The following is a 19,517-nucleotide window of genomic DNA, read 5'->3' as shown; positions in this document are numbered from 1 at the left end:
ATATGGATAGAAAACACTCTAAAGTTTCCAAAACTGTTTGAATGGTGTCTGTGAGTATAACAGAACTCATTTGGCAGGCAAAACCCTGAGACATTTTCTGACAGGAAGTGGATACCTGATGTGTTGTATTGACTTTAAACCTATCCCATTGAAAAACACAGGGGTTTAGGAATATTTTGGCACTTCCTATTGCTTCCACTAGATGTCACCAGCCTTTACAAAGTGTTTTGAGTCTGCTGGAGGGAGATCTGACCGAACAAGAGCCATGGAACGGTGATGTCCCATTAGACACCTGGCGCGCTACTTCATGTTGGGTACCCTCGTTCCAATACGTTATAAAAGACTATGCATTCGTCCACCTTGAATATTATTCATGTTCTGGTTAAAAAAGGCCCTAATGATTTATGCTATACAACGTTTGACATGTTTGAACGAACGTAAATATATTTTTTCCCCTCGTTCATGACGAGAAGTCCGGCTGGCTTACATCATGTGCTAACGAGACGGAGATTTTTGGACATAAATGATGAGCTTTTTTGAACAAAACTACATTCGTTATGGACCTGTGATACCTGGAAGTGACATCTGATGAAGAGAATCAAAGGTAATGGATTATTTACATAGTATTTTCGATTTTAGATCTCCCCAACATGACGTCTAGTCTGTATCGCAACGCGTATTTTTCTGGGCGCAGTGCTCAGATTATTGCAAAGTGTGATTTCCCAGTAAGGTTATTTTTAAATCTGGCAAGTTGATTGCGTTCAAAAGATGTAAATCTATAATTCTTTAAATGACAATATAATATTTTACCAATGTTTTCTAATTTTAATTATTTAATTTGTGACGCTGACTTGACTGCCGGTTATTGGAGGGAAACGATTTCCTCAACATCAATGCCATAGTAAAACGCTGTTTTTGGATATAAATATAAACTTGATAGAACTAAAAATGCATGCATTGTCTAACATAATGTCCTAGGAGTGTCATCTGATGGAGATTGTAAAAGGTTAGTGTATCATTTTAGCTGGTTTTATGGTTTTGGTGACCCTGTCTTTGACTTGACAAAACATTACACACAACTCTTGTAAATGTACTGTCCTAACATACTCTAAATTTATGCTTTCGCCGTAAAACCTTTTTGAAATCGTAAAACGTGGTTAGATTAAGGAGATGTTTATCTTTCAAAGGGTGTAAAATAGTTGTATGTTTGAAAAATTTGAATTTTGACATTTATTTGGATTCAAATTTGCCGCTCTTGAAATGCACCTGCTGTTGATGGAGTGCACCACGGGTGGGACGCTTGCTCCCACCTAGCCCATAGATGTTAAATAAAGGACGCACTGTGATGGCCTTCCAAGCAATGGGAACCTCCCCAGAGAGCAGTGACAGGTTAAAAAGGTCAGAGATAGGCTTAGCGATGATAAGGGCTGCAACCTTAACCTCTATGGGCTAGGTGGGACGCTAGCGTGCCACCCGTGGTGCACTCCATCAACAGCAGGTGCATTTCAAGAGCGGCAAATTTGAATCCAAATAAATGTCAAAATTCAAACATTTTTCAAACATACAACTATTTTACACCCTTTGAAAGATAAACATCTCCTTAATCTAACCACGTTTTACGATTTCAAAAAGGTTTTACGGCGAAAGCATAAATTTAGAGTATGTTAGGACAGTACATTTACAAGAGTTGTGTGTAATGTTTTGTCAATTCAAAGACAGGGTCACCAAAACCATAAAACCAGCTAAAATGATGCACTAACCTTTTACAATCTCCATCAGATGACACTCCTAGGACATTATGTTAGACAATGCATGCATTTTTAGTTCTATCAAGTTCATATTTATATCCAAAAACAGCGTTTTACTATGGCATTGATGTTGAGGAAATCGTTTCCCTCCAATAACCGGCAGTCAAGTCAGCGTCACAAATTAAATAATTAAAATTAGAAAACATTGGTAAAATATTATATTGTCATTTAAATAATTATAGATTTACATCTCTTGAACGCAATCAACTTGCCAGATTTAAAAATAACCTTACTGGGAAATCACACTTTGCAATAATCTGAGCACTGCGCCCAGAAAAATACGCGTTGCGATACAGACTAGACGTCATGTTGGGGAGATCTAAAATCGAAAATACTATGTAAATAATCCATTACCTTTGATTCTCTTCATCAGATGTCACTTCCAGGTATCACAGGTCCATAACGAATGTAGTTTTGTTCAAAAAAGCTCATCATTTATGTCCAAAAATCTCCGTCTTGTTAGCACATGATCTAAGCCAGCCGGACTTCTCGTCATGAACGAGGGGAAAAAATATATTTACGTTCGTTCAAACATGTCAAACGTTGTATAGCATAAATCATTAGGGCCTTTTTTAACCAGAACATGAATAATATTCAAGGTGGACGAATGCATACTCTTTTATAACGTATTGGAACGAGGGTACCCAACATGAACTCGCGCGCCAGGTGTCTAATGGGACATCATCGTTCCATGGCTCTTGTTCGGTCAGATCTCCCTCCAGAAGACTCAAAACACTTTGTAAAGGCTGGTGACATCTAGTGGAAGCAATAGGAAGTGCCAAAATATTCCTCAGCCCCTGTGTTTTTCAATGGGATAGGTTTAAAGGCAATACAACACATCAGGTATCCACTTCCTGTCAGAAGATGTCTCAGGGTTTTGCCTGCCAAATGAGTTCTGTTATACTCACAGACACCATTCAAACAGTTTTAGAAAATTTACGGTGTTTTCTATCCATATGTAATAAGTATATGCATATTCTAGTTACTGGGTAGGAGTGGTAACCAGATTAAATCGGGTATGTTTTTTTATCCAGCCGTGTCAATACTGCCCCCTAGCCCTAACAGGTTAAAGAAGAAAGGGTCTAAACCATCTGACCCAGATGTTTTTGGGGGGTCAAGTTTAAGGGGCTCATTTAGCACCTCAGACTCAGTGACCGCCTACAGGGAGAAACTTTGTAGCAGGGCAGGGGGAAAAGTGGGAGGAGCACTACCATGTTATTAAATAGCAACTGATACTTGACATAGGCCTATTCAAATTTAACTGCACACGCTGTTGCGTATTGACCTTCAATAGCCTTTTTAATTGGAATATTCATCATTCACACTTGAAATGTGATGATGTTTGTCATTATATTATTAATACCAATAAAATGGCCCAATGCATGGTGTGGGATGTGAATCACATTGTATGTAAACCAATTATTTTCTCACTGTGGTCTGGAGGGTCAGTCCCCTAAGCAAAGAGCTTGATAAATACTGGAAAGTAAAATGCAAAACAAACAAAGGAAAAAACCTTAGGGAAGGCAAAAATGTGTCACTTTTGGGAACAAACACAAATATATCTTTCATATTCAGGGAGACTCAGTACTGTTTGAAAATTCCTTCAGTCTGTTTTGAATGGCATTAAAATATCACAAGTAGCAGTTAGGCGACTAATGTTAGATTGTCCACCTATGTTTGTTATTTTAATCCCACCTTCTTGTGACCAGTTAGAGCCTTTAATGGGGTCAAATGACTGTTCCCCAACCACAGTATGTTTCAGCAGTCAAATGAGATGTATCAGAGAAATAGGAATCCCTGATCATCTCTGTGGGTTGTATCATGGGATATGTGGAACACACAGTATATAACCAAGAAAGAGAATTAGGTGATATAATGTCACTGCCCCATCTTGTAATATGTTATACCGTTATAATGTAGATCTAATGCAGCCCATAAATTCCTCCTGTTTTCTCTACAGCTCACCCTCAGTTTGATGCATGACTCCCTGCTCTTTCCAATTCAGGTGCATTAGCCGTATATTCAATCAAGCATTCACCTCTATAATTGTTCCCCTCACAATAGGACCACAGTTGAGGAAAAACACCCAGAGGGCCATCAATTACCTGCTAATGGCTTGTATATGTTTTAATACAACCACTTAACACCTTTCCCTCCTCCAAACTCAAAATGGCTACCGGTAGACCATGATTAACCAATGACAACATGACTCACACTATGCTTCATACACCACCTTGGAAAAGGTCATCACAACCAGAGCTATATATATATATATATATATATATATATATATATATATACTGCTCAAAAAAATAAAGGGAACACTTAAACAACACAATGTAACTCCAAGTCAATCACACTTCTGTGAAATCAAACTGTCCACTTAGGAAGCGACACTGATTGACAATACATTTCACATGCTGTTGTGCAAATGGAATAGACAACAGGTGGAAATTATAGGCAATTAGCAAGACACCCCCAATAAAGGAGTGGTTCTGCAGGTGGTAACCACAGACCACTTCTCAGTTCCTATGCTTCCTGGCTGATGTTTTGGTCACTTTTGAATGCTGGCGGTGCTTTCACTCTAGTGGTAGCATGAGACGGAGTCTACAACCCACACAAGTGGCTCAGGTAGTGCAGCTCATCCAGGATGGCACATCAATGCGAGCTGTGGCAAGAAGGTTTGCTGTGTCTGTCAGCGTAGTGTCCAGAGCATGGAGGCGCTACCAGGAGACAGGCCAGTACATCAGGAGACGTGGAGGAGGCCGTAGGAGGGCAACAACCCAGCAGCAGGACAGCTACCTCCGCCTTTGTGCAAGGAGGAGCACTGCCAGAGCCCTGCAAAATGACCTCCGGCAGGCCACAAATGTGCATGTGTCTGCTCAAACGGTCAGAAACAGACTCCATGAGGGTGGTATGAGGGCCCGATGTCCACAGGTGGGGGTTGTGCTTACAGCCCAACACCGTGCAGGACGTTTGGCATTTGCCAGAGAACACCAAGATTGGCAAATTCGCCACTGGCGCCCTGTGCTCTTCACAGATGATAGCAGGTTCACACTGAGCACATGTGACAGACGTGACAGTCTGGAGACGCTGTGGAGAACGTTCTGCTGCCTGCAACATCCTCCAGCATGACCGGTTTGGCGGTGGGTCAGTCATGGTGTGGGGTGGCATTTCTTTGGGGGGCCGCACAGCCCTCCATGTGCTCGCCAGAGGTAGCCTGACTGCCATTAGGTACCGAGATGAGATCCTCAGACCCCTTGTGAGACCATATGCTGGTGCAGATGGCCCTGGGTTCCTCCTAATGCAAGACAATGCTAGACCTCATGTGGCTGGAGTGTGTCAGCAGTTCCTGCAAGAGGAAGGCATTGATGCTATGGACTGGCCCGCCCGTTCCCCAGACCTGAATCCAATTGAGCACATCTGGGACATCATGTCTCGCTCCATCCACCAACGCCACGTTGCACCACAGACTGTCCAGGAGTTGGCGGATGCTTTAGTCCAGGTCTGGGAGGAGATCCCTCAGGAGACCATCCGCCACCTCATCAGGAGCATGCCCAGGCGTTGTAGGGAGGTCATACAGGCACGTGGAGGCCACACACACTACTGAGCCTCATTTTGACTTGTTTTAATGACATTACATCAAAGTTGGATCAGCCTGTAGTGTGGTTTTCCACTTTAATTTTGAGTGTGACTCCAAATCCAGACCTCCATGGGTTGATAAATTGGATTTCCATTGATTATTTTTGTGTGATTTTGTTGTCAGCACATTCAACTATGTAAAGATAAAAGTATTTAATGAGATTATTTCATTCATTCAGATCTAGGATGTGTTATTTTAGTGTTCCCTTTTTTTTTTTGAGCAGTGTATATATACACAGTACCAGTAAAAAGTTTGGACACATATTTTGTACTATTTTCTGGTAACCAAAAAAGTGTTAATCAAATCAAAATATATTTTAGATTTTAGATTCTTCAAAGTAGCCACCCTTTGCCTTGATGACAGCATTAAACACTCTTGGCATTCTCTCAACCAGCTTCATGAAGAATGCTTTTCCAACAGTCTTGAAGGAGTGCCAACGTATGTTGAGCACTTGTTGGCTGCTTTTCCATCACTCTGCAGTCCAACTGATCCCAAACCATCACAATTGGGTTGAGGTCAGATGATTGTGGAGGCCAGGTCATCTGATGCAGCACTCCATCATTCTCCTTCTTAGTCAAATAGCCCTTACACAGCCTGGAGGTGTGTTTTGGATCATTGTCCTGTTGAAAAACAAATGATATTCCCACTAAGTGGAAAATAGATAGGATGACTTATCACTGCAGAATGCTGTAGTAGCCATGCTGCTTAAGTATGCTTTGAATTCTAAATAAATCACTGACAGTGTCACCCGCAATGCACCCCCACACCATCACACCCCCTCCTCCATGCTTCACGGTGGGAAACACACATGCGGAGATCATCCGTTCACCTGCTCTGCGTCTCACAAAGAAACAGCGGTTGGAACTAAAAATGTCAAATTTGGACTCATCAGACCAAAGGACAGATTTCCACCGGTCTATTGTCCATTGTTCGTGTTTCTTGGCCCAAGCAAGTCTCTTCTTATTATTGGTGTCCCTTAGTACTGGTTTCCTTGAAGCAATTCGACCATGAAGCAATTCAACAGTTGATGTTGAGATGTGTCTGTTGAACTCTGTGAAGCATTTATTTGGGCTTAAATCTGAGGTGCAGTTCACTCTAATGAACTTATCCTGTGCAGCAGAGGTAACTCTGGGTCTTCCTTTCCTGTGGCGGTCCTCATGAGAGCCAGTTTCATCATAGCGCTTGATGGTTTTTGCAACTGCACTTGAAGAAAGTTCTTGAAATTTTCCGCATTGACTGACCTTCATGTTTTAAAGTAATGATGCACTGTCGTTTCTTTTTGCTTATTTGAGTTGTTCTTGCCATAAGATGGACTTGTTCTTTTACCAAAAAGGGCTATCTTCTGTATACCACCCCTACCTTGTCACAACACAACTGATTGGCTCAAACGCATTAAGAAGGGAAAAAAAATCCACAAATGAACTTTTAACATGGCACACCTGTTAATTGAAATGCATTCCAGGTGACTACCTTGTGAAGCTGTTTGAGATAATGCCAAGAGTGTGTAAAGCTGTCATCAAGGCAAAGGGTGGCTACTTTGAAGAATCTCAAATGTAAAATATATTTTGATTTGTTTAACACTTTTTTTGCTTACTACATGATTCTATATGTGTTATTTCATAGTTTTGATGTCTTCACTATTATTCTACAATGTAGAACATTTAAAAAATAAAAAAAAACCCTTGAATGATTAGGTGTACAAACCTTTGACTGGTGCTGTATTTACAGTATATGGCTCTGATAACAACCATGATCAAAGTCAAACAGTTGAGACAAAAACAGATGATCAGACAGTGTAAATGCTTGGTACTTACCACTTTGAGAAGCAATCATCCTCTCAGCCATGGTCTGTTGTATTTCCCCCAGTTATTACTGTTTTTCAGGCTTCTATATGTGGTTGAGAGAGAGAGAGAGATTTGATTTATTAGGATCCCCATCAGCCGATGCCAATGGCGACAGCTAGTCTTACTAGCGTCCGACACGTAACAAAAAATACATTACAGACAAAAGACTCTGTATAATACTGTACGTTTCCTTGAATTTGTTCTGGACCTGGGGACTGTGAGAAGACCCATGGTGGTATTCCTGGTGGTGCAAGTGGGTGTCAGTGTTGTGTGTAAGCTGACTATGCAAACAATTTGGAATTTTCAACACATTAATGGTGACCTGTTTCAGAAAACTAGGCTTATGTCGCAAGTCACAATTTCACAGGAGAGCCATTTGAAGGTTATTTTTGTCTTTTTTTTCAGAAAAATTCATTTTTTGGGGCAGAAATGCCTTCTGGAACATGTGAACTTTCATGTGCCTTAATAACAAACTTGTATGCCATCTGTAAATACAAATAAAATCAGTGGAATTAGAGTATGATAGCTAAAGAGATTACATCTTCAAACTAATTGCAACTGTGGTATGGCATCCGTGACAGAGAGATATGTCTATCATGCATGATGATGTATACGGGTAAGATAGTCTAGCTAGCTACATTTTCAGATATTGAACGTTTCTAATTTTGACAGAAATTGGTTTCATTTCAAGCTGAAGTGTACTGTTAGCTAACTAAGGTTAGCTGGCTGGCTCCCTAGCTATGTTACATGTATGACGTTATTATTCGTGTCCCAGAACCATTTGCTTTGCTAGTTAGCTAGCTAACATTAGGCTCTAACATTGAACCTGGTTGGTTAGCTCCCAGCAGATTCATGCAGAGAAGTAATGACATGATTTGGCACTATGTTCATTGTTGTTTAACTAGCTAACATTAGCTGGCTGGCTCGTTAGCTAACGTTACGTGACGTGTGTGATCTTACACGTTGTTTACCTAGCTAGGTTCATTGTTTACCTAGGTAGCTAGCTACATGTCTTAAGCTAAAGTGTACTGTTTGCTAGCTAGCTAATATTAGCTGGTTTACTACCTAGCTAACTTTACGTGTATGACATTATTACTCGTATCCCAGAGCCGTTTGCTTTGCTAGTTTGAGCCTAATGTTAGCTAGCTAACATTGAACCTGGTTGGTTAATCTCCCAGCATATTAATGCAGTGTAGAAATGACATGATTTGGCACTATGTTCATTATTGTTTAACTAGCTAACGTTAGCTGGCTCGCTCGTTAGCAAAACTTTACATGACGTATGTGATCTTACACTTTGTTTATCTAGCTAGGTTCATTGTTTGCCTAGCTAGCTAGCTACATGTCTTAAGCTAAATTGTACAACACCCATTGAATATGGCCGGTGTCAGTAAACATTGGCAAAAAAGCGTAAAGAATTTGTTGCCAGCAGAGCTGGTTAGGCTGTTTTCATATTATCCAGAGGTAAACAAATCATCGGCCAGAGCGTCAAGTGTGAGCTCTGAATGCTCTGAGAGCGAAACGAGATGGTGGGGCGAAAGCTTAAGAGGGTGTGAACGATGCTGAATGGGTGTAGACAAAGAAGAGCCATTTTCTCAAAAGTGAGTTTACAAGTTTATCAACTTTCAAAGCATAATTACTTTCTTACTGTTCCTCAAAAATACAATGTATGATATACTGTTTTATAGCTCTGAGTCTCTACTTTTATCAAATGTAAATAACACAATTTCAAATTTTGCTACATAAGACCAAATCCAGGTGGTGAGTCACAATGATGTTTCTTATCAAACCAAGAAGTGACGCAGTCAGTCTTTCCTCAGCTCTTAGCCAAGAGATACTGGCATGCACAGCATTAATATTAGCCCTCTGATTACAATGATGAGCAAGACGTGTGGCTCTGTTCTGGGCAAGCTACAGCTCAACTAGGTCTTTCACTGCAGCACAACCATATGACTGGACAATAATCAAGATAAGATACTACTAGAGCCTGCAGGACTTTCTTTCTGGAGTGTGGTGTCAAAACAACAGAGCATCTCTTTACTACAGACAGACCTCTCCCTATCTTTACATCCATTGAATATATATGGTCTTGTCCATGACAGTTTACAATCTAAGGTAACACCAAGTAACTTAGTCTCATCAACTTGTTCAACAGCCACACCATTCATTACCAGAGGTCTAAAACTTAGGAAATTATGATGAAATGTTTAGGCCCAATTTATTACCACCCATTCCAAAACAGACTGCCACTCTTTGTTAAAGGTTTCAGTGATTTCATTAGCTGTGGTGCTGATGCGTACATGCTTGAATCATCAGAATACATGGACGGACATACATGCTTTGTTTAATGCCGGTGGCAGTTCATTGGTAGAAATAGAAAAGAGTAGAGGGCCTAGAGAGCTTCCCTGCAGTACACCACACTTTACTTGTTTGACATTAGAGCAGCTTCCATTAAATAAAACCCTCCGTTTTATTAGATAGATAGCTCTCAATCCACGATACGGCAGAGGTTAAAAAGCCATAACACATACATTTTCTCAACAAACAGGTTATGGTCAATAATATCAAAGGCTGCACTGAAATCTAACAATACAGCTCACACAATTTTCTTATTATCAAATTATTTCAACCAATCATCAGCCATTTGTGTAACTGTAGTACATGTTGAGAGCCCTTCTCTATAAGCATGCTGAAAGTCTGTTGTTAATTCTTTTTACAGAGAAATAGCATTGTATTTGAGAGAGCGAGAGAGAGATGCATAGAGAGAGAGAGAGAGAAGCAAAGAGAAAGAGAGAGATGCATAGAGAGAGAGATGCATACAGATGTATAGACAGAGAGAGAGATGCAGAGAGAGAGAGAGAGAGATGCAGAGAGAGAGAGGGAGATGCAGAGAGAGAGAGATGCAGAGAGAGAGAGGGAGATGCAGAGAGAGAGAGAGAGAGAGAGAGAGAGAGAGATGCAGAGAGAGAGAGATGCAGAGAGATGCAGAGAGAGAGATGCAGAGAGAGAGTGAGAGATGCAGAGAGAGAGATGCAGAGAGAGAGAGATGCAGAGAGCGAGAGAGAGAGAAGAAAGAATTGGAAAGAATTAACAAAAAACAAAGCAAACTGGAATGCTATTTGGCCCTAAACAGAGAGTACACAGTGGAAGAATACCTGACCACTGTGACTGACCCGAACTTAGGAAAGCTTTGACTATGTACAGACTCAGTGAGCATAGCCTTGCTATTGAGAAAGGCCGCCGTAGGCAGACAGGCTATGTGCACACTGCCAACAAAACGAGGTGGAAACTGAGATGCGCTTCCTATCCTCCTGCTCAATGTATGACCATATTAGAGACACATATTTCCCTCAGATTACACAGATCCACAAAGAATTCGAAAACAAACCCAATTTTGATAAAGTCCCATATCTACTGGGTGAAATACCACAGTGTGCCATCACAGCAGCAAGATTTGTGACCTGTTGCCACAAGAAAAGGTCAACCAGTGAAGAACAAACACCATTGTAAATACAACCCATATTTATGCTTATTTATTTTCCCTTTTGTACTTTAACCATTTATACATCGTTACAACACTGAATATATACATAATATGACATTTGTAATGTCTTTTTCTTTTGAAACTTCTGTGAGTGTAATGTTTACTGTTAATTTTTATTGGACTTTTGTATATTATCTACCGCACTTGCTTTTTCAATGTTAACATATGTTTGCCATACCAATAAAGCCCCTTGAATTGAATTTTGAGAGAGAGAGAGAGAGAGAGAGAGAGAGAGGAGAGAGAGAGAGAGAGAGAGAGAGGAGAAGAGAGAGAGAGAGAGAGAGAAGAGAGAGAGAGAGAGAGAGAGAGAGTTACATAGACACACAGAGAGAGATAGAGAGAGATGTATAGAGAGAGAGGGATACATAGACACACAGAGAGAGATAGAGAGAGATGTATAGAGAGAGAGGGATACATAGACACAGAGAGAGACACACAGAGAGTTACAGATACAGAGAGAGAGATGCATAGAGAGAGAGATACATAGTGAGAGAGATGCATAGTGAGTGAGAGATGCATAGAGAGAGATAGAGAGAGACAGAGAGAGATGCATAGAGAGAGATAGAGAGAGATGCATAGAGAGAGAGATGCATAGAGAAAGAGAGATGCATAGAGAGATAATAACATCTGCATAGTAAGCAGTAACTTACTTATTATTACTATTATTGTTATTACTGTTATTGTTATTTCTATTATTATTGTTGTTTATCATTCCAAATAGTAGTGGTATGGGTAGTAATGGTAATGATAACAGTTTAGTGATGGTGGTGGTAGTAGTGGTAATGATGATAGTAGTTGTAGTACTGATGTAATGGTGAAGATGACCATTATTTAGTTATAAGTTAGTTAATTATAGATTCATTTTCCATATTTAGATTTTTATATTTATTACATTCTACTTTTTTACTATTATTTTACTACTATTTTATTGTTATTATTTTTAATTTTGTATTATTATTATTTACTGCCATTTTATATTATTATTATTTGTTATTGTTTATAATTGTATTACAATGTATATTGTATACATTGTTGCTTTGGCAATATTAACACAATGTTTTTCATGCCAATAAAGCAGCTTGAATTTGAATTTGAATTTGAGAGATGCATAGAGAGAGAGAGACAGATACTTAGAGAGAGATACATAGACACAGAGAGAGAGAGATACATAGACACAGTGAGAGAGAGAGATACACAGAGAGAGAGAGAGAGAGAGAGAGAGAGAGAGAGAGTGCAGAGTTACATAGACACAGAGAGCGAGAGATGCAGAGTTACATAGACGCAGAGAGAGAGATGCATAGAGAGAGAGAGAGAGAGAGAGAGAGGGAGAGAGAGACGCAGAGAGAGAGACAGAGACGGAGACAGACGTATAGAAAGAGACAGAGACGGAGAGAGATAGAGATGCATAGAGAGAGAGAGACAGATACACAGAGGGAGAGATACATAGACACAGAGAGACACACAGAGAGAGAGAATTACATAGACAGAGAGAGAGAGAGAGAGATGCATAGAGAGAGAGAGAGATGCGTAGAGAGAGAGAGAGATGCATAGAGAGAGAGAGAGAGATGCATAGAGAGAGAGAGATGCATAGAGAGAGAGAAAGAGATACATAGACACAGAGAGAGACACAGAGAGAGATAGTTACATAGACACAGAGAGAGAGAGAGATGCATAGAGAGAGAGATGCATAGAGAGAGAGATGCATAGAGAGAGAGAGATGCATAGAGAGAGAGAGAGAGAGAGAGAGATGCATAGAGAGAGAGAGAGATGCATAGAGAGAGAGATACATAGACACAGAGAGAGACACACAGAGAGAGAGTTAAATAGACAGAGAGCGAGAGATGCATATATAGAGAGAGAGAGATGCATAGAGAGAGATGCATAGAGAGAGAGAGAGAGATGCATAGAGAGAGATCGAGAGAGATGCATAGAGAGAGAGAGAGAGAGAGAGAGAGAGAGAGAGATGCATAGAGAGAGAGAGAGACAGAGACAGATACATAGACAGAGAGAGAGAGAGACATAGACACAGCGAGAGAGAGATACATAGACACCGAGAGAGAGAGAGAAACATAGACACACAGAGAGAGAGAGATATACATAGATACACACACAGAGAGAGAGAGAGAGAGAGAGAGAGAGAGAGAGAGAGAGAGAGAGAGAGAAAATCCCAAAGCCGACTAAATTGCTATCTGACCCTAAACAGAGAATATGAACTGGCTGATTATCTCTACTCTGTCAGAGATACAATGCAGAGACAGATCCTTACCAAGTACAGGCTGAGTGACCACCGATTGGCAATAGAAACCGGCAGACATAAAAAGACATGGCTACCCAAAGAGGAGCGTGTATGTGGCCACTGCACGACAGGGGAGGTAGAGATAGAGATGCACTTTCTCCTTTACTGTGATAAATATTCCTCACAAAGAGATTCCTTATTCACAGAAATGACTACATTTATTCCAAATTTGAACTTATTAAACCCAGAGGAAAAACTAAAAATACTCATGGGCGAAGGAGCAATGGCTCCTCTTGCAGCCAAATATGTATTTGCCTGCCATAGCCTGAGGGACACTGAATAATAACATCTGCATAGTAAGCAGTAACTTACTTATTATTACTATTATTGTTATTACTATTATTATTGTTGTTTATCATTCCAAATAGTAATGATAGCAGTTTAGTGATGGTGGTGGTAGTAGTAGTAGTAATGATGATAGTAGTTGTAGTACTGATGTAATGGTGAAGATGACCATTATTTAGTTATAAGTTAGTTATAGTTTCATTTTCCATATTTAGATTTTTATATTTATTACATTACATTCTACTATTGACTGTTACCATTTTACTGTTATTATTTTTGTATTTAATTTTGTATTATTATTTACTGCCATTTTATATTATTATTTGTTATTGTTTATAATTGTATTACAATGTATATTGTACACATTGTTGCTTTGGCAATATTGACACAATTTGAATTTGAATTTGAGAGAGAGAGATGCAGAGTTACATAGACACAGTGAGAGAGAGATGCATAGAGAGAGAGAGAGATTCAGAGAGAGAGATACATAGAGAGAGAGAGGGGGGAGAGAGAGAGACGCATAGAGACAGACAGAGATGGAGAGAGACGTATAGAAAGAGGCATAGACGGAGAGAGACGCAGAGAGGGAGAGAGACGCATAGAGAGAGACAGAGATGCATAGAGAGAGATATTCATAGAGAGAGAGAGAGAGAGAGAAAGATTCATAGAGAGAGAGAGAGAGGGAGGGAGAGAGAGACGCATAGAGAGAGACAGAGATGGAGAGAGACGTATAGAAAGAGACATAGACGGAGAGAGACGCACAGAGGGAGAGAGACGCATAGAGAGACAGAGATGAATAGAGAGAGAGATACATAGACACAGAGAGAGAGAGAGAGATACATAGAGAGAGAGAGAGAGAGAGGAGAGAGAGAGAGGGAGAGAGAGACGCATAGAGAAAGACAGAGACGGAGAGAGACGCATAGAGGAAGACAGAGATGCATAGAGAGAGAGATGCATAGAGAGAGAGAGATACATAGACACACACAGAGAGACAGAGAGAGATACATAGACACAGAGAGAGACAGAGAGAGAGAGTTACAGAGAGAGAGAGAGAGAGAGATGCAGAGTTACATAGACACAGTGCGAGAGAGAGATGCATAAAGAGAGAGAGAGAGAGAGAGAGAGAGAATGTGTAGAGTGAGAGAGGGAGATGCAGAGTTACATAGACACAGTGAGAGAGAGAGAGAGATGCAGAGAGAGAGATGCATAGAGAGAGAGAGGGAGAGGGAGAGAGAGAGAGATGCATAGAGAAAGACAGAGATGCATAGATAGAGAGAGATGCATAGAGAGAGAGAGACGGAGAGAGATGCATAGAGAGAGAGACAGAGATCCATAGAGAGAGACAGAGATCCATAGAGAGAGATGCATAGAGAGAGACAGAGATCCATAGAGAGAGATGCATAGAGAGAGACAGAGACGTACAGAGATGCAGAGAGGGAGAGAGACGCATAGAGAGAGACAGAGACGCATAGAGAGAGACGCATAGAGAGAGACAGAGATGCATAGAGAGAGACGCATAGAGAGAGACAGAGATGCATAGAGAGAGACGCATAGAGAGAGAGAGATGCAAAGAGAGAGACGCATGGAGAGAGAGAGATGCAAAGAGAGAGACGCATGGAGAGAGACAGAGATGCATAGAGAGAGACGCATAGAGAGAGACAGAGACGGAGAGAGAGAGACGCATAGAGAGAGACAGAGATGCATAGAGAGAGACGCATAGAGAGAGACAGAGACGTACAGAGATGCAGAGAGGGAGAGAGACGCATAGAGAGAGACAGAGACGCATAGAGAGAGACGCATAGAGAGAGACAGAGATGCATAGAGAGAGACGCATAGAGAGAGACAGAGATGCATAGAGAGAGACGCATAGAGAGAGAGAGATGCAAAGAGAGAGACGCATGGAGAGAGAGAGATGCAAAGAGAGAGACGCATGGAGAGAGACAGAGATGCATAGAGAGAGACGCATAGAGAGAGACAGAGACGGAGAGAGAGAGACGCATAGAGAGAGACAGAGACGGAGAGAGAGACAGAGACGGAGAGAGACGCATAGAGAGAGACAGAGATCCATAGAGAGAGAGAGATGCATAGAGAGAGATGCATAGAGAGAGAGAGAGACGGAGAGAGAGACAGAGACGGAGAGAGACGTATAGAGAGAGAGAGATCCATAGAGAGAGAGAGATATACATAGACACAGAGAGAGAGAGAGAGAGAGAGAGAGAGAGATAGAGTTACATAGACACACAAACACAAAGAGATGCAGAGTCACATAGACAGAGAGAGAGAGAGAGAGAGAGAGAGAGAGAGAGAGAGAGAGAGAGAGAGATGCAGAGTTACATAGACACAGAGGGAGAGAGAGAGAGAGATGCATAGAGAGAGAGAGAGAGAGAAAGAGAGAGAGAGAGAGAGAGAGAGAGAGAGAGAGAGAGACAGAGACAGACAGACATGTTTATTTCACTTTTGTATATTATCTACCTCACTTGCTTTGGCAATGTTAACACGTTTCCCATGCCAATAAAGCCCCTTGAATTGAATTGAATTGACAGAGAGACAGAGAGAGAGAGAGATACGTAGAGAGAGAGATGCATAAAGAGAGAGATGCATAAAGAGAGAGAGATGCATAAAGAGAGAATGATGCATAAAGAGTGACACATAGAGAGAGACAGAGATGGAGAGAGACGCATAGAGAGAGACAGAGACGGAGAGAGACACATAGAGAGAGACAGAGACGGAGAGAGACGCATAGAGAGAGACAGAGACGGAGAGAGACGCATAGAGAGAGACAGCGACGGAGAGAGACGCATAGAGAGAGACAGAGACGGAGAGAGACGCATAGAGAGAGACAGAGACAGAGAGAGACGCATAGAGAGAGACAGAGACGGAGAGAGACGCATAGAGAGAGACAGAGACGGAGAGAGACGCATAGAGAGAGACAGAGACGCATAGAGAGAGAGATGCATAGAGAGAGACAGAGACAGAGAGAGATGCATAGAGAGAGACAGAGACGCATAGAGACGCATAGAGAGAGACAGAGACGGAGAGAGACGCATAGAGAGAGACAGAGACGGAGAGAGATGCATAGAGAGAGACAGAGACGGAGAGAGACGCATAGAGAGAGACAGAGACGCATAGAGAGAGAGATGCATAGAGAGAGACAGAGACGCATAGAGAGAGAGAGATGCATAGAGAGAGACAGAGACGGAGAGAGACGCATAGAGAGAGAGAGAGATGCATAGAGAGAGACAGAGACGCATAGAGAGAGAGAGATGCATAGAGAGAGAGAGGGACGGAGAGAGACGCATAGAGAGAGAGAGAGACGCATAGAGAGAGACAGAGACGCATAGAGAGAGACAGAGACGCATAGAGAGAGACAGAGACGCATAGAGAGAGACAGAGACGCATAGAGAGAGAGAGAGACGCATAGAGAGAGACAGAGACGCATAGAGAGAGAGAGAGACGCATAGAGAGAGACAGAGACGCATAGAGAGAGACAGAGACGCATAGAGAGAGACAGAGACGCATAGAGAGAGAGAGATGCATAGAGAGAGAGAGAGATGCATAGAGAGAGAGAGAGATGCATAGAGAGAGAGAGAGATACATAGACACACACCGAGAGAGAGAGAGAGATACATAGAGAGAGAGATGCATAGAGAGAGAGAGATGCATAGAGAGAGAGATGCATAGAGAGAGAGAGAGAGATACATAGACGCACACAGAGAGAGAGATGCATAGAGAGAGAGAGAGAGATACATAGACGCACACAGAGAGAGAGAGAGATACATAGACACACACTGAGAGAGAGAGAGAGAGAGAGAGAGAGAGAGAGAGAGAGAGAGAGAGAGAGAGAGAGAGAGAGAGAGAGAGAGAGAGAGATACATAGACACACACACACAGAGAGAGAGAGAGATACATAGACACACAGAGAGAGAGATACATAGAGACACTCAGAGAGAGAGATACAAAGACAAACACACAGAGAGAGAAAGATACATAGACACACACACAGAGAGAGAGAGATATACATAGACACACACAGAGAGAGAGAGAGATATACATAGACAGAGAGAGAGAGAGAGAGAGAGAGAGAGAGAGACAGAGTTACATAGACACACACACACAGAGAGATGCAGAGTCACATAGACAGAGAGAGAGAGAGAGAGAGAGAGAGAGAGAGAGTTACATAGACATAGACACAGAGAGCGAGAGAGAGAGAGAGAGAGAGCGAGAGAGCGAGAGATGCAGAGTTACATAGACACAGAGAGGGAGAGAGAGAGAGACATGCATAGAGAGAGAGAGAGAGAGATGCATAGAGAGAGAGAGAGACAGACAGACATGTTTATTTCACTTTTGGATATTATCCTGTTAGGGCTAGGGGGCAGTATTGACACGGCTGGATAAAAAAACATACCCGATTTAATCTGGTTACCACTCCTACCCAGTAACTAGAATATGCATATATTTATTACATATGGATAGAAAACACCCTAAATTTTCTAAAACTGTTTGAATGGTGTCTGTGAGTATAACAGAACTCATTTGGCAGGCAAAACCCTGAGACATCTTCTGACAGGAAGTGGATACCTGATGTGTTGTATTGCCTTTAAACCTATCCCATTGAAAAACACAGGGGCTGAGGAATATTTTGGCACTTCCTATTGCTTCCACTAGATGTCACCAGCCTTTACAAAGTGTTTTGAGTCTTCTGGAGGGAGATCTGACCGAACAAGAGCCATGGAACGATGATGTCCCATTAGACACCTGGCGCGCGAGTTCATGTTGGGTACCCTCGTTCCAATACGTTATAAAAGAGTATGCATTCGTCCACCTTGAATATTATTCATGTTCTGGTTAAAAAAGGCCCTAATGATTTATGCTATACAACGTTTGACATGTTTGAACGAACGTAAATATATTTTTTCCCCTCGTTCATGACGAGAAGTCCGGCTGGCTTAGATCATGTGCTAACAAGACGGAGATTTTTGGACATAAATGATGAGCTTTTTTGAACAAAACTACATTCGTTATGGACCTGTGATACCTGGAAGTGACATCTGATGAAGAGAATCAAAGGTAATGGATTATTTACATAGTATTTTCGATTTTAGATCTCCCCAACATGACGTCTAGTCTGTATCGCAACGCGTATTTTTCTGGGCGCAGTGCTCAGATTATTGCAAAGTGTGATTTCCCAGTAAGGTTATTTTTAAATCTGGCAAGTTGATTGCGTTCAAGAGATGTAAATCTATAATTCTTTAAATGACAATATAATATTTTACCAATGTTTTCTAATTTTAATTATTTAATTTGTGACGCTGACTTGACTGCCGGTTATTGGAGGGAAACGATTTCCTCAACATCAACGCCATAGTAAAACGCTGTTTTTGGATATAAATATGAACTTGATAGAACTAAAAATGCATGCATTGTCTAACATAATGTCCTAGGAGTGTCATCTGATGGAGATTGTAAATGGTTAGTGCATCATTTTAGCTGGTTTTATGGTTTTGGTGACCCTGTCTTTGAATTGACAAAACATTACACACAACTCTTGTAAATGTACTGTCCTAACATACTCTAAATTTATGCTTTCGCCGTAAAACCTTTTTGAAATCGTAAAACGTGGTTAGATTAAGGAGATGTTTATCTTTCAAAGGGTGTAAAATAGTTGTATGTTTGAAAAATTTGAATTTTGACATTTATTTGGATTCAAATTTGCCGCTCTTGAAATGCACCTGCTGTTGATGGAGTGCACCACGGGTGGCACGCTAGCGTCCCACCTAGCCCATAGAGGTTATCTACCTCACTTGCTTTGGCAATGTTAACACATGTTTCCCATGCCAATAAAGCCCCTTTAATTGAATTGAATTGACAGAGAGACAGAGAGAGAGAGAGAGATACGTAGAGAGAGAGATGCATAAAGAGAGAGAGATGCATAAAGAGAGAGAGATAGAGAGAGAGAGAGAGATACGTAGAGAGAGAGATGCATAAAGAGAGAGAGATGCATAAAGAGAGAGAGATAGAGAGAGAGAGAGAGAGAGAGAGAGAGAGAGAGAGAGAGAGAGAGAGTGAGAGAGAGAGATGCAGAGTTACGTAGACAGAG

At 41.3% G+C, this 19,517-nt stretch overlaps 1 protein-coding gene across 1 annotated transcript in view; it reads right to left on the bottom strand.

The window, feature by feature from the left end:
* Positions 1-19,517, bottom strand: part of LOC106604562 (leucine-rich repeat and immunoglobulin-like domain-containing nogo receptor-interacting protein 2) — a 313,818-nt gene that overhangs the window by 120,118 nt on the left and 174,183 nt on the right. The window contains exon 4 of the mRNA XM_014199313.3: positions 7,266-7,338. The gene's annotated coding sequence lies outside the window, so the exon portion shown is untranslated. The remainder of the gene's footprint in view (positions 1-7,265; positions 7,339-19,517) is intronic.

The sequence above is a fragment of the Salmo salar genome, chromosome 05 (assembly GCF_965601325.2).
Source record: "Salmo salar chromosome 05, fSalSal1, whole genome shotgun sequence".
NCBI lineage: Eukaryota > Metazoa > Chordata > Actinopteri > Salmoniformes > Salmonidae > Salmo > Salmo salar.
This window is presented reverse-complemented; position numbering and strand designations above follow the sequence as displayed.